This window comes from Saccopteryx bilineata, chromosome 4, assembly GCF_036850765.1.
Source record: "Saccopteryx bilineata isolate mSacBil1 chromosome 4, mSacBil1_pri_phased_curated, whole genome shotgun sequence".
Lineage (NCBI taxonomy): Eukaryota > Metazoa > Chordata > Mammalia > Chiroptera > Emballonuridae > Saccopteryx > Saccopteryx bilineata.
In genome coordinates, this window is record NC_089493.1 from 125,710,582 (window position 1) to 125,723,757 (window position 13,176).

Genomic DNA, 13,176 nt, shown 5'->3' on the forward strand with positions numbered 1-13,176 from the left:
GAAATGGTGAAGAGGAGCAGGACACCTGGGCACTGGGGGTTGTCGCAGGGGCCACATCATGTGGTGAGGTATAGGATATGATAAAACATTTGGCCTTGATCCCGAGGCAGTGAGGAGGCTTTGAAGCTTTTAAAGGTGTCTGCGTGGAGGTGAGGAGGGTGTTGGAGTTTTCAGAAATTGCCCTGGCAGGAGGTGGGAATGGCAGGGGGGCAGCGGGACGGCAGGGAGCCTGTGGCAACTGTTTTTTGTTTTTTTTGTTTTGTTTTGGTTTTTTCAGTTCTATTTTTTTTTAATAAATATTTTATTTATTCATTATAGAGAGGGGAGAGAGAGAGAGAAGGGGGGAGGAGCAGAAAGCATCAACTCCCATATGTGCCTTGACCAGGCAAGCCCAGGGTTTCGAACCGGCAACCTCAGCGTTTCCAGGTTGACACTTTATCCACTGCGCCACCACTGTTGCAGTCGTCCGTCCACAGGGGAGATGCTGCTGCTTCAGGAGAGGGCAGGGACTGTGCGGGGACAAGGAGTAGGTGCCTTCCAGAGGTACTGATTCAGCAGGGTTGGGGACGCACTACTGGATGGACGCAGGCAGGAGGGTCAGGGGAGACAGCTCCAGGGCCCCCTCTGGAGGAGAACATGGGGAGGGAAGAGCTAACCTTGGAAACCGAGCCCCAGATTGACAAGGTGTGCCCAAGGCTCCACAGCCAGGCTCGATCCTGGTCTGTTTCTCGACATGTTGCTCAAGCTGAGCAGAGCAGGGTCCTGGGGGTATCGCTTCTCTGTCCACCCCCCATGGTGAAGCCCTGGAGAAAACCTCATCAGCCCGGTGTGCCCCACCCACACCCCACGGCATCTCATACAGCCCCTGGTACACAGGGCTTAGGGTGCTCAGTCAGGGACCCGGAGAATACTTCTAAATTCTAACCTAGCTCTGGGAAGTCGCATCTCCTGGGAACTCACATTCCACCTCTGCTTAAAACATTGTCACTGGTGATGAAGTGGTGTCATCAGCTATGCAGAGCTGGAGGTTCCCCCGAGCTCTCTGCACAGTGCCAAAGCAATGGTAGTGGAAAACATTTTTACTACAAAGCACGGTGGGGTTGAAATATGGAGATGAAAAGGAAGGGTGTTACAGGCAGGGGGGCACAGCCCATGCAAAGGCCTGAGCAATTCCTGACCAGGCGGTGGTGCAGCGAATAGAGTGTTGGACTGGGATGCGGAGGACCCAGGTTCGAAACCCCGAGGTCACCAGCTTGAGCACGGGCTCATCTGACTTGAGCACGGGCTCACTAGATTGAGCTGTGGGTTGCTGGCTTGAGCATGGGATAATAGGTCGCCATGGTCACTGGCTTGAGCCTAAGGTCGCTGGCTTGAGCAAGGGGTCACTCGCTGTGCTATGGCCCTCCCCTTCCCCAAGGCACATATGAGAAAGCAATCCATGAACAACTAAGGAGCTGGAAGAATCAATGCTTCTCATCTCTCTCCCTTCCTGCCTGTCTGTCCCTATCTATCCCTCTCTCTGTCTCTCACGCTAAGAAAAAAAAAGGCCTGAGCAGGGCCAGGGTAAGAGATCTGAAGAGACCCAGGAGGGGGTGGATAGACCAGCTAAGTGCATCCTTATGTCACCTTCCTGCTCAAACTGCACAGCAGGTCTATTAAGGTAAACACCGCTTTCTTGTTTATTTTAAATAAGAAGCAGAAGTGGACCTGGTTGTCCACACTCCCCAGTTCCTAAGTGATCAGATAGCCCTTCTCACTCACAGGTAGGCAAGCCCTTGGGAGATGAGAGAAGGCCTACCAGGCAAAAACTGAAAATGACCTTTTGACGATGACAGTCTTCCCAGGAACTAGTTGAGGAAAGCAGCTCTTAGCGGTAGGACCTTTGTCAGGTCTTCAAGTTTAATAATTAAGGCAGTTCTGAGAAAGGAATTAACTGGCCTTTCTTCAGACAGGACCAAGCCAATCAATATGCCCCTCCATTTCAAACACTGGTGTCCGCCAGGGGCAGGCAGGGTGCGGGGCTCCCCGTGGTTCTCGGCCCCCCCTCCCGGCCCCCAGTCCTTCCACATAAGGAGGCGCAATGTGCTGATCAGCAACTCGGGCAAAGCTGAATTGATCCTCTGAGCCTGGAGAGTATCAAGCTGCATAGGTAAGTGTGCTTTAAACAATGGGTAGTGGCATTCTCACCTAGAGCTGGAACATGGACGTGAATGTGATTTCCTATGCCAGCCCAGCTGCTGTGGCCTGTGAGGCCAGGGGCGGTGAAGGGAGGGAGGGTGGGAGGGCTTTGTGGGGTACTTTACGCTGAAGAGTTGGGGAGCAATGAGAGAGAAGGGGCATGTGGGAAGAAAGCATGGAGGAAGTGCTCCTGCCGACCAGATTAAACCCACTTCATCACTGAGAAGCAGGAACAGGAAGTCCCCCTCACCTCCAAGCTGCCTCTTAAAGTGCACTGATGACCCTCAGGAGGCCAGGGCCTCTCTCAAGGACAGGCACCATTAAACCCAAGCTTGGTATGGACCCGTCTTACTGGGGAGCATCAGCTAATACCTGTGTAGGGGGGTGGAACCCAGAAGAAGCCCCCAGCCACCACCTGACCACAGCCCACCCTGACTGTCAGGGCTTCTTCACCCCTTTGGCTTCCAGAATAGGTGGAACCTAACAGCCCTGCGTCTGAAACACACCTTGGCCACTTGCTAGTTGAGTATCCTCGGCCCAGCTTCTCCTCTCTGAGCCTCAGTGTCTCCATCTGTAAAATGGGTGAGTAATATCTCAACTCACAGAATCTTGTAGAGCGGTAGGCATGGCGTTGGGGACTTGCTGAGCCTGAGTCTGCACACTATTAGGGTAAATGATGCTCCTACCTATGTTCCCCAGGATCTTTGATGTCCACCAACACGCCAGTCACCTTCGTCTTGTGAAAGGGGGAGGAAAGGCATTGGACTTGCATCTCAATGTGAGAGGAGAACAGAGGAGGGGAGAGGCCATAGACCCTCTTCCCACCTGGCTCCAGGGACTGGGTTGCGCTCTAAGATAGAGAAAGTTGAGAGTCAGCAGTTCAAAGGTTTTGTGGGCCTGTGGACAGAAGCAGAGCTCCCGTGGGGCCCAGAGGCAGCGTGCGGCACAGAGGTGGGCAGAGACACCCCCCACCCTCACACAGCAGGGGTGGGTGGTGCCCAATGGGGCCAGGGCCTCCCAATGGGGCCAGGGCCTCCCAAGGCTGGGGCGTCAGGCTGACCTGGGACTGTCTCCCATCTCCCAGCCCTGTGTCTCAGCAGTGGCCTCTCTCTCAGCTGGCGTCTGTTAGGCCCTCGTTAGGGGCCGTGCACTGTGCTAAGAGCCCTGCACACATCACCCACAGGGGCTCACAGAAGCCCGTCACAAGGGCAGCCCTGCTATCCCTGTTGTGGAGAGAGAACGCTGCACTTCAGGGAGGATAACTTCCCTTTCTTCTCATCCGCAGAGTAGAAAGTTGAGATTTCAGCAGCTCAGGCCAGAGGCCACACTTCGATCTGTGAACCCCACTCCCTCTCCCTGGAGCAAACTCAGCTCCCCATCTGTGCAACAGACCTGGCAACACTGAGCTTGCAGAGCTGCATGAGGACTGCCCGTGGCCACAGCACACATGAAACAGAGTGGACTTTCAAAGAACAAGTGTTGCCTTTCTTGGGCCACATGGCTTCCCAGACCCAGGCTGAGATCAGAGGACTGAAGTGAAAAGACAGACCAGAGATGGGTGACTGAGTAGGGAGATGGTCAGGAGGGGCCCCTGCTCCTCAGGGGGGCAGTTCAGACTCTGTATTTCAAACTCCAAAGCAAGCATGGACTAATCCTAACACACAGGCCAACACTTATGAAAACACTAGCGAACACTGAACTCTGCATGTCACTTTCCATAGTTCAGTAAACATTTCACCTCTCCTGACCCACACAAGCCTCACACAAGACAGACCCCTCGGGACGCCCTTGAGGGTGTCCCCCTCGGGACCTGGGCATGTGCCCCCGTGCTGCTCTGCACTTCTCTGCTTACCGACGGGTCAAAAACACGTCCCCCAGTTTCTGCCTAGAAAACAGAGGTTGTCTCTACCCAAGGTCACGGCTGGTGCAGGTTGGGGCCATGCCATCACCCCACGGGGCCCTGTTTCCCTGCTACCGCCCTGGATGCAGGATAAAGCGGCAGAAAGAAAGAGAATGGTCCTGTGTACCACAGGAATATGTCTACAAGACAAAGTGGACCCCTGCTCCAACTCTTTCTTAGTAGTTTTGTTTCTTAGATACTAGCCTTTGCTGTTGAAAACACTTTCATGTTGTAACATAATTAAAAAAAAAAAACCTTCTTCAATAAAATTGTAATTAACACTTATTAAAGACAGCATATTAGTTTAGGTTGAATATCTGATACATGGAGGTATACGTTTTATTTCTCTGTCTTTAGATTTATAGCAAATCGGGGCCCTCGTGTAATCGTGGTATGACGTAAACGTTTATATCCATTTTGTAAGCCTTCAAGAATAGTTTATAATATTTATATTATGTAAGGGTCTACAGCTGTTACCTCTTTTATGACCTAGCTGTCACTGCATCATTTGCCGGGACATCATCGCCAATTACAGCATGGCAGAGTACAGTTGTTAAGAGTACATTGTTAAGAGAAGCGGGGTGTTCCTGAAAAACCCTGCTTCCTCAAAAGTCACATTCACCCTGAGTCGAGAATTACACCTGGGGAACAGGAAGGGCCCAGCTACCAGAAGCCTCGATGCTGTCCCTTCCTCCCTTTGTGGGCCCCTTGCTCTTCTTGGGGGAGCAGCTCTGAGCCCCTGAAATTGTATGCAAATAGTTGTCTGTGCCTCTTTATGGTCTATAAAATAGCAAGCACCAGACCACAGGCGTTTTGGCCGTGGTGTCCTTAACCCCCCCATATCATTATCTTGGTCTCAGCCTCCTTGCCCCTTTCTTCTCTCAGCCCCCTAAACTCTTCTCCTAGTTGGGTTGGGAGTCTGGCCAGACCTGATCCTCACCTGCCCTTCCTGTGTGGCCCTAAGCAAGCCACCTCATTTATTCATCTGTAGGACAGGGATGAGCCTACCTACTCCACAGGGTTAATGGGACACTCCTTGATGCTCCTGGACGTGGAAGTCATTTGTATACTGCTAAGAGCCTTGTGGTTATTACTAGGATTCTATCTTAACTAGAGGGTAAGCAGACATTCACCTAATTGTATTCATTTCTCTTAAAATACGGGTGACCCAAAGTGTCTCTGTCAAAAAGACAGACATCGTATGATTTCACTTTATATGTGGAATCCAAAGGTCAAAACGAAGTACCAGGAGAAACAGAAATGGGCTCGTAAGACCCAGAGATCAAACTGATGGTTGGTAGAGGGGAGGGGAGTGGGGCTTTGAGCAAAAAAGGGGACTACAAACTTTCTGTTAAAAAATCAGTAAGTCACAGGGCTATAGTGTGCGGCAGCAATTTTCAACCTTTTTCATCTCATGGCACATAAACTAATTAATAAAATTCTGTAATACACACAAAAATATATTTTTTGCCTATCTGACAAAATAAAATAGATATAATTTCAACTCTTTCACATCTGACGGCGACTGTTGTGTTGGCTGTTGTCATGTTTTTTTATTTGACCATAAGGGAAAGAGGTCAGTGCCCCTGACTGAACAGTCAGGTGTTGCGTATTTTAAAAGTCCTTGTGGCTCACCGGTTGAAATCGCTGGTGTACAGCATGGGGAGTAGAGTCAGTAGTATCATTGTAACCTTTGACACCAGGTTATTAAATTGTGGTCACTTTGTAAGGTATATAAATATCAAATCGCTATGTTTTATGCCAGAAATGTACACCAACTATATTTTAATTAAAAAAAAGTCTCTCCATTGAAGAAGGAGCACTTGGTTCCCAATGGATGGAGTTGTAGGCAACTCCCTCCTCTCTCTCCCCACCTGCTCACAGAAAATGAGATACACCCCACCAAAGTGAGTGCGAGGGAGTTTCTGCTAAGCCACACGTATCTCTAAGGCACAGCATATCAGGCCATGGTCTGTTATTTTGTTCAGTAAACTGAGCAGTTACTACCAAGCAGTCACTATGACAGTCACAGGGATAAAGAGAATAGAGTCCATCCCTAGCGCACATAGTCTGTCTCCATGCATGTGCACACCCACACCCACATGCACACACACACCCCACATGCATATGCACACTTTCACACACACCCCAACACAAACACATACACACTCATATCCCAAAACATGTATACATACCCCATGCACACATACTCACATATATGCAAACACTCACACACCCTACACACTCATACACACATGCACACACACATGTGCACATACACACTCACATTCACCCACACACACACACGCACACACATCCCAAAATATGCACATACATGCATGTACCTCCCTCCTTGTTCTCCTGAGAGGCCCCTTGGCTGAAGGTGCTTTCTGGAAGCCAGAGGAACTCACTGGGAAAAACGGGTCATCACATCAGGCAGGTGCCCTGCTTCCCACAGCTCACCTACCCCTTACCCTCACCAGCCTTGCTCCACAGCCCCCAGGCCTGCACTGACCTGAGCGCATGCGGGACCAGCTTCCAAGGCTCTCACTTACTCCACTCCGCACCCCTCCCACACACATACACCCCACCTCCCCAGCCCCCCACCCCACCCCAGGGTTCTCCAGTGCTCCCCCTCAGTTTCTACGATTTAGAAAAAGGAAAGGAGAGAAGGGGAAGTGTGGCCAGCTCAGCTCAGGCTGGGGGAGCCGAAAGGAAGGGGCCCCGGGCCCAGCCCAGAGCAGAAGTCTCGGATGCACTGTGGTCGCCTTGCGGTTCAGGCCCGGAGGCTTGCACAGGCGGCTGTGGGGTGCAGCTGGTGAGATAGTTCACAGAATTTCTGAAGGTTTTGTAATAAAAGACGACAGTGCAAAGCCTGAGGTGACAAGGTGCTAGGTCCCCACACCAAGAAGTTGGGCAACAGTGACAATGGAGGAAGGCAGGGACAGAAACGGAGGCCACTCCTTTCTGGGCAAGGAGACACAGATGGAGCCACTTTTGAGTAGCGACAATGGATCCATTTGGAAGAACTCACTTGATCGCGGTGGTGGTGGAGGCCTGATGAGGACAGAGAGCACAGCAGGCCAGCCCCTTCCTGACCAGCTGGGCCGGCTCAGGGATACCACACATCTCGGGCCATGGGCTGCCCGCCACCAGGGTCAGCTCTTGGACACCTTGGCCACCATCTCTGCACCTCCTAGCCAAAGTGGTGGCAGACCAAAGTGGACACCACAGGGAGGGATGCCTGGGAGGGAGAGCCCTACAGGGGTCTAGGCAGGCGGTTTAAACCCTCAAAGTGCAGAGAGCTGCTGCCACGGGAGTCCATTCCTACTCCAAGGAGAGTGGACTTGGTCTTCCTCCTTGGTGTGGCATTCGGGGCCACCTCACTCTGCACCAGCTTGCTTGTTTAACATCATTGCCTTCTACTTGCCCCCTGGATGTGGTCGTCCCACCAGACTGTTGGCCCGGCATCTCGCCTCCCTGGCTCCCTGCTGCCTCCGCAACTATCGCAGCTGGCCCCTGCTCTGCCCATACGCTCTTCCCCGCTGGGACCTGGCTAATCAAGCCTACTGTGAAGGATTCAGTGGAGAATTTCGGTGGCCCCTGGGGACAGAACTCGCCTCCCCCCAGACCCTCAGCTGGTGTTTACTATGCAGACATCTACTTTGCACACCTGGGGGGACAGGGCCTTCACAGCCTGCCACCTGCAACTAGCTCAGTCCTGGGACCTACACTTCCCCAGCCAGAGCCTGAGGTCACACAGCTGCCAGAGAGTCTTCCACATTGGCCGGCACGGCAGAGGCCCTCCCTCTCTCTCACCTCTCATACCTTGCATCCCAAGGAAGGGCTTGATCCCTGTGAAGTGGTTTGGACCCAAAGCGTAAAGGATGTCATGGGAGCCCAGATTTCCTTTAGAAATTCACCAGAGATGACCGATGCTTCTCCTTGGCATGCCCAAACCTGCTCAATGCAAAGAAGTAAGACGGGAAAGTAGATCAGGTGCCCTACTAAGGCTATTGCTGTGTTCCCTACCTCCCACCCCCAATTAAAGGCCTCCCACCCAGGACAGGAATCCTCAGGACCCCTTCCACAACCTGGGGTGACATCAGTGCCCAGCCCCAGGAAGAAGAGACAAGTCCCAGCCACTCAGAAGAGTCGCCTGCCATATCCAGAGCAGATGGGCAGGGGCAAGGAAGAGGGCAGAAGCCGGCAAGAACTGGTTTCAGCCGGACTGAGCCAGTTTCTCTGTGAGAACAGCGGAGGAAGTGAGTGGTTCACACCTGGGGAGCTGGAACGGCCGGGGTGTCTGGGAGCCTGGGCGGTTTCTAGACTGCATGGTTGCTGAGCACATGGGAGAGGCCGCCCCTGCCCTGTGGCTTTTCACGGGACACGGCCCAACAAAGGCCCACAGGAGCCTCACAACACCCGAAGCTGTGACTCCCTGCTGCTCAGTCCTGGCCCAACCCTGTGCAGCCGGAACTCTAGCCACTTTCTTGGCTTGGACACATGAGGACTTCCAAAGAACTCTGTCCACATATGTGGCATTTCCTTGGAAGCTCTCAGTGAAATATGTCTACACCTGGCCTGTGAGCACTCTGAATGCCATGCATGTCCTCCCTTCTGGAACCTTCATCCTTCACGCAGCATGAAAGCCAGGCTTCTGCTCCTCCAAGGAGAAGACGCCAGCGGCAGCCGAGGATCCTAGAGTCTTTGCCCAGTGCCCACGGAAGGCTCGTGCTGCTGGGGTGCGGCCAGACTCTGCCCTGCTGCCCGCACAGGCCGCGGCTCAGCCACTTATTTCTCTAGACAGACGCAGGCCCTTCCTGTTTCTGTCACCCATGAGGTTGAAATGCACCTCAGAGAAGCAAGTGAAAGGGGAGACCTCAAAACAAAGACATCTGCAGGGACTGTCACCTTTGGGAAGAAAGTGGTCAGCCGTGGGACTTAGGCAGAGCCTGCCTGAATCCTGACCTCTGGCTTACTGGCCATGTGATGTTGTTGGGCAACGACACTTCTCTGAGCATCAGGTCCCTCTTCTGTGAAAAGAGATTACAACAGAGTGCCTTCTGTATGGGGCTCTCTGTTAGCGTTCTGTGAGGCCTGGACTCCGAGCTTAGTGGGTGTGGTACACAGTAGGGGCTTAACAGACAGCATCCCCTCCTTCCCGCTCACTGCCAGAGCGGATCAGGGTGTCTGCCGCGGACAGCTCAGCCCCACCACGCACCAGCTGGGTCGGGACGCTTTGGGGAACTAACCAACCTTGCCTGACCTTCCCCCTCTTTCTGGTGCTATGGATCCAGAGCAGCTGCCACATCAAAGGGCCACAGGAAGACAGAGTGAGAGGACTCACACACATTTAACACAGCAGCTAAAGTGCTCAGCAAATGTTGATGGTTCTTTCTTTTTTTTAGTCTGTGTGTGTGTGTGTGTGTGTGAGAGAGAGAGAGAGAGAGAGAGAGAGAGAGAGAGAGAGAGAGAGAGAGATGCATCAACCCGTTGTTCCCTAGTTGTGCTACTGGTTGCTGGTGAACCCGGGCTTGAACCAGCAGCCTCGGCGCTCCGGGTACTGCTCTATTCACTATACCACAAGCTAGGGTGATGGTTCTTTCATTTTTATCCCACATGCCCAAACATAAGCACACAGCTCTCTCTTGTATGCCAGAGTCACACACAGCACAGCCTCTGGGGCCCCAGAGGAGCCAGATGGAGGCACCGCCCCAGCCTGAGCCTTCAGCAGCTGTTATTTCAGCCACACCTCCTGACTAAATCAGCCTCACCTGTGGGACCCTGGGCACCACTGTGCCACCCACAGAAGCCCTGCTCCTGGGATCAGGTCAGGAAAGGGTTCAGAACAGGAGCACACTTCCTTGCAACTTCACCACTTGGGCTCAGGTTTGCTGGGAGAAGAGGCGGAGCACGCCTGCCCCACATGGCCTGCCTGTGGCCCCAGTTTCCTTGGGGGAGGCAGGCTGGGAACAGCAGCTCTGAACCAGGTTCCGAGGAGACGTGAATGCACCTGGGCCGGGTGGGCATCTGCGCTTGCCCCCATCACCTGACTCTCGTCACTGTGTTTGCAACCTTACAGCAGACCAGAATGCCAAGAGACCTTCCTTTGTATGCATATATGTACAATTTTCATCAATTTTGAAAATGCACCATTTTTATTTTTATTTTTTGTATTTTTCTGAAGCTGGAAACGGGGAGAGACAGTCAGACAGACTCCCGCATGCGCCCGACCGGGATCCACCCGGCACGCCCACCAGGGGCAAAGCTCTGCCCACCAGGGGGCGATGCTCTGCCCCTCCGGGGCGTCGCTCTGCTGCGACCAGAGCCACTCTAGTGCCTGGGGCAGAGGCCACAGAGCCATCCCCAGCGCCCGGGCCATCTTTGCTCCAATGGAGCCTTGGCTGCGGGAGGGGAAGAGAGAGACAGAGAGGAAGGAGGGAGGGGGTGGAGAAGCAAATGGGCGCTTCTCCTATGTGCCCTGGCCGGGAATCGAACCCGGGTCCCCCCACACGCCAGTCCGACGCTCTACCGCTGAGCCAACCGGCCAGGGCCGAAAATGCACCATTTTTATTCCTGATTTCTTATCATTTTGTTCTTTGACTTCTTATGATGGTCTTTTTGGAGGTGATACTCATATAGCATGCAATTCACCATCTTGCAGCGCACGGTTCTGTGCATTCACAATATTGTGCAACCACCAGCTCTCCCTACTCTCGAAACTTTTCATCACCCCATAAAAGCACCCCATACCCATTAAATAATCACTTCCTATTCCCACCTCCTCCTCCAATCCCTGATACCCTTTCATCTGCTTTCTTTCCCTATGGACCTGCCTATTCTGAATATTTTGTGTCTGGCTTCTTGCCCTTAGAATAATATTTCTGAGGTTTTCGTCCACTGATAGTTATGTTTGAGGATTTCTCTCCTTTCGACGATCAGAACATATTTCATTGTATAGACACACTATTCGGTACTGATGAACATTTGAACTGTTTTATCACTTTTAAACACACAGATAAAATAGAAAGACTAATGACATAATGAACCTTCCTTTTCCTGCTACCCAGACTCAGCAACAAGGTCAGGACCAGGTGAGGCCAGCCAGTTGCTTCGGGCAGCGTTGAAGTGGGCGCTCACTCCCAGGCCCTGCAGGTGCAGGGCAGTCCTTAAGTGTCATGTATCTTCAGTTTTGCTCTCCAGACACCCTGGCCTCACCCTGGCCCTGGCCCCGTTGGACAGTTTTAATCTGCTGCATACTTGCTTTATATCGCTCTATACACATTTGTTTTTGCAGAGCAGTTTGTCGTAGGTCAGGGACCACAGGACACTTGGCTCCTCAGTTGCTCAGCTCACCTCCTTTGAGAAGGATGTCTACATAGTGACACATTCCCACCCTGTAATTCCATGGAGCCTCTACCTTCAGTCAACAGTCACACTGCCCAATTGCCCCAAATGTTTTTCACGAATTTTTTGTTTGGTTGCTTGATTGCTTGATTTGTTGTTAGCAGGATTTATGAAGTTTCCCCACCACATGCAGGTATTAGGTCTGTTTTGTGCTAAAATGACCTTGACTGTGGCCTTTTGAAAAGCCCACACCTCAGTGGGGCCCACACTGTGGATTTGCCTGATTACTTTCTCTTGCTATTGTTAACCTGTTTCCTTGTCCCCTGTAAATATCATGAGCAGGGAGTTGGGACTCAAGGCTAAACACTTGGCAAGAGGACCCCTGAGATGACGTCATGCTCTTCACATCACCTTCCATCAAGGGGCCTATGATGGCAGGTTGTCCTACTAATTAATGAAGCGAGGCTTGATCAATTGGGTAAACTCTTGACCATGATATCTCTCTATATATGTGGGTGCATTTCTCCACTTTTAATTAGTGAGTCATCCGGAGGAACTGCACTGATATCCCGTACCCTAACAACACTGCACCCAGTGGCTTCTAGCAACTATTGATGGTCCCTGCTTGAATCAAGTGTTACATGGCAGATTGCAAACTGGTGACTATCATTCTTTCTACCCTTCTCACCTGGCATTATGTATAAAAAAGAGCACCCTTCTCTCTCTCTCTCTCTCTCTCTCTCTCTCTCTCACACACACACACACACACACACACAAACACAGAACTCACAGATTTTTCTATTGGGTTAATATAAAATTTTAAACTAATTTATTTAATTAATTATAGTCATTATTTATTTATATATATTTTTGATGATCAGTAGCCAGATAGGTCCATTCGAGTCTTGCAACTTTTGGACATGACGTCACCAGTCTTTCAGCATGTCCTTACTTCTTGGAACAATAAGATGTCCCAGACTTCCCTAGTACCTTTCTTTCCTCAGTTCTGGAATCAGTCGTTTCTCCAGAAAAAATCTAGCTCCTTTTGGTGAGTCCTGGGCTTAGAAATCAAGATCTGAACATGAGGTAGTCTCACTGCTCCTGAAGTTCTTGCTTCTGGAATCTTTCAGTGGGCAGAGGCGTGAAAAAATAAAATGAGCTCATAGTATTATCCGTTCAAACTGAACATTTGAGGTACTTTGACTTAACTCTAATTTTGTTAGTTTAATACAGTGTGTCCGTAAAGTCATGATGCACTTTTGACTGGTCACAGGAAAGCAACAAAAGATGATAGAAATGTGAAATCTGCATCAAATAAAAGGAAAACCCTCCCAGTTTCTGTAGGATGACGTGGCAGCATGTGCACATGCGCAGATGATGACATAACACCGTGTGGACGGTACAGAGGAAAGTTCAGTGTGTTCTGTGGCTCGCTAAATTTGAATCTGTGACCAAAGTGCAATGTGAATATTGGCGCATTTATAACGAAGCGCCACCACATAGGAATAACATTACTTGGTGGGATAAGCAGTTGAAGGAAACAGGCAGTTTGGTGGAGAAACCCCGTTCTGGTAGGCTACAAGTCAGTGATGAGTCTGTAGAGGCTATGGGATAGCTACCTAAGGAGCCCTAAAAAGTCTATGTGAGCCCACATCGAACTGCACTGAATAGGTATGAAACTGGGAGAGTTTTCCTTTTATTTGGTGCAGATTTCACATTTCAATTGTCTTTTGTTGCTTTCCTGTGAC

At 51.2% G+C, this 13,176-nt stretch overlaps 1 long non-coding RNA gene across 1 annotated transcript; it reads right to left on the minus strand.

Moving 5' to 3' along the window:
- Window positions 1–380: 380 nt before the first annotated feature.
- LOC136336287 (uncharacterized) lies at window positions 381–8,288 on the minus strand. Its single transcript, XR_010731405.1, has 3 exons — window positions 8,173–8,288; window positions 7,898–8,038; window positions 381–624 (listed from the first exon to the last, which is right to left on the minus strand). It is a non-coding gene; the product is annotated as an uncharacterized lncRNA (long non-coding RNA).
- Window positions 8,289–13,176: the final 4,888 nt, after the last annotated feature.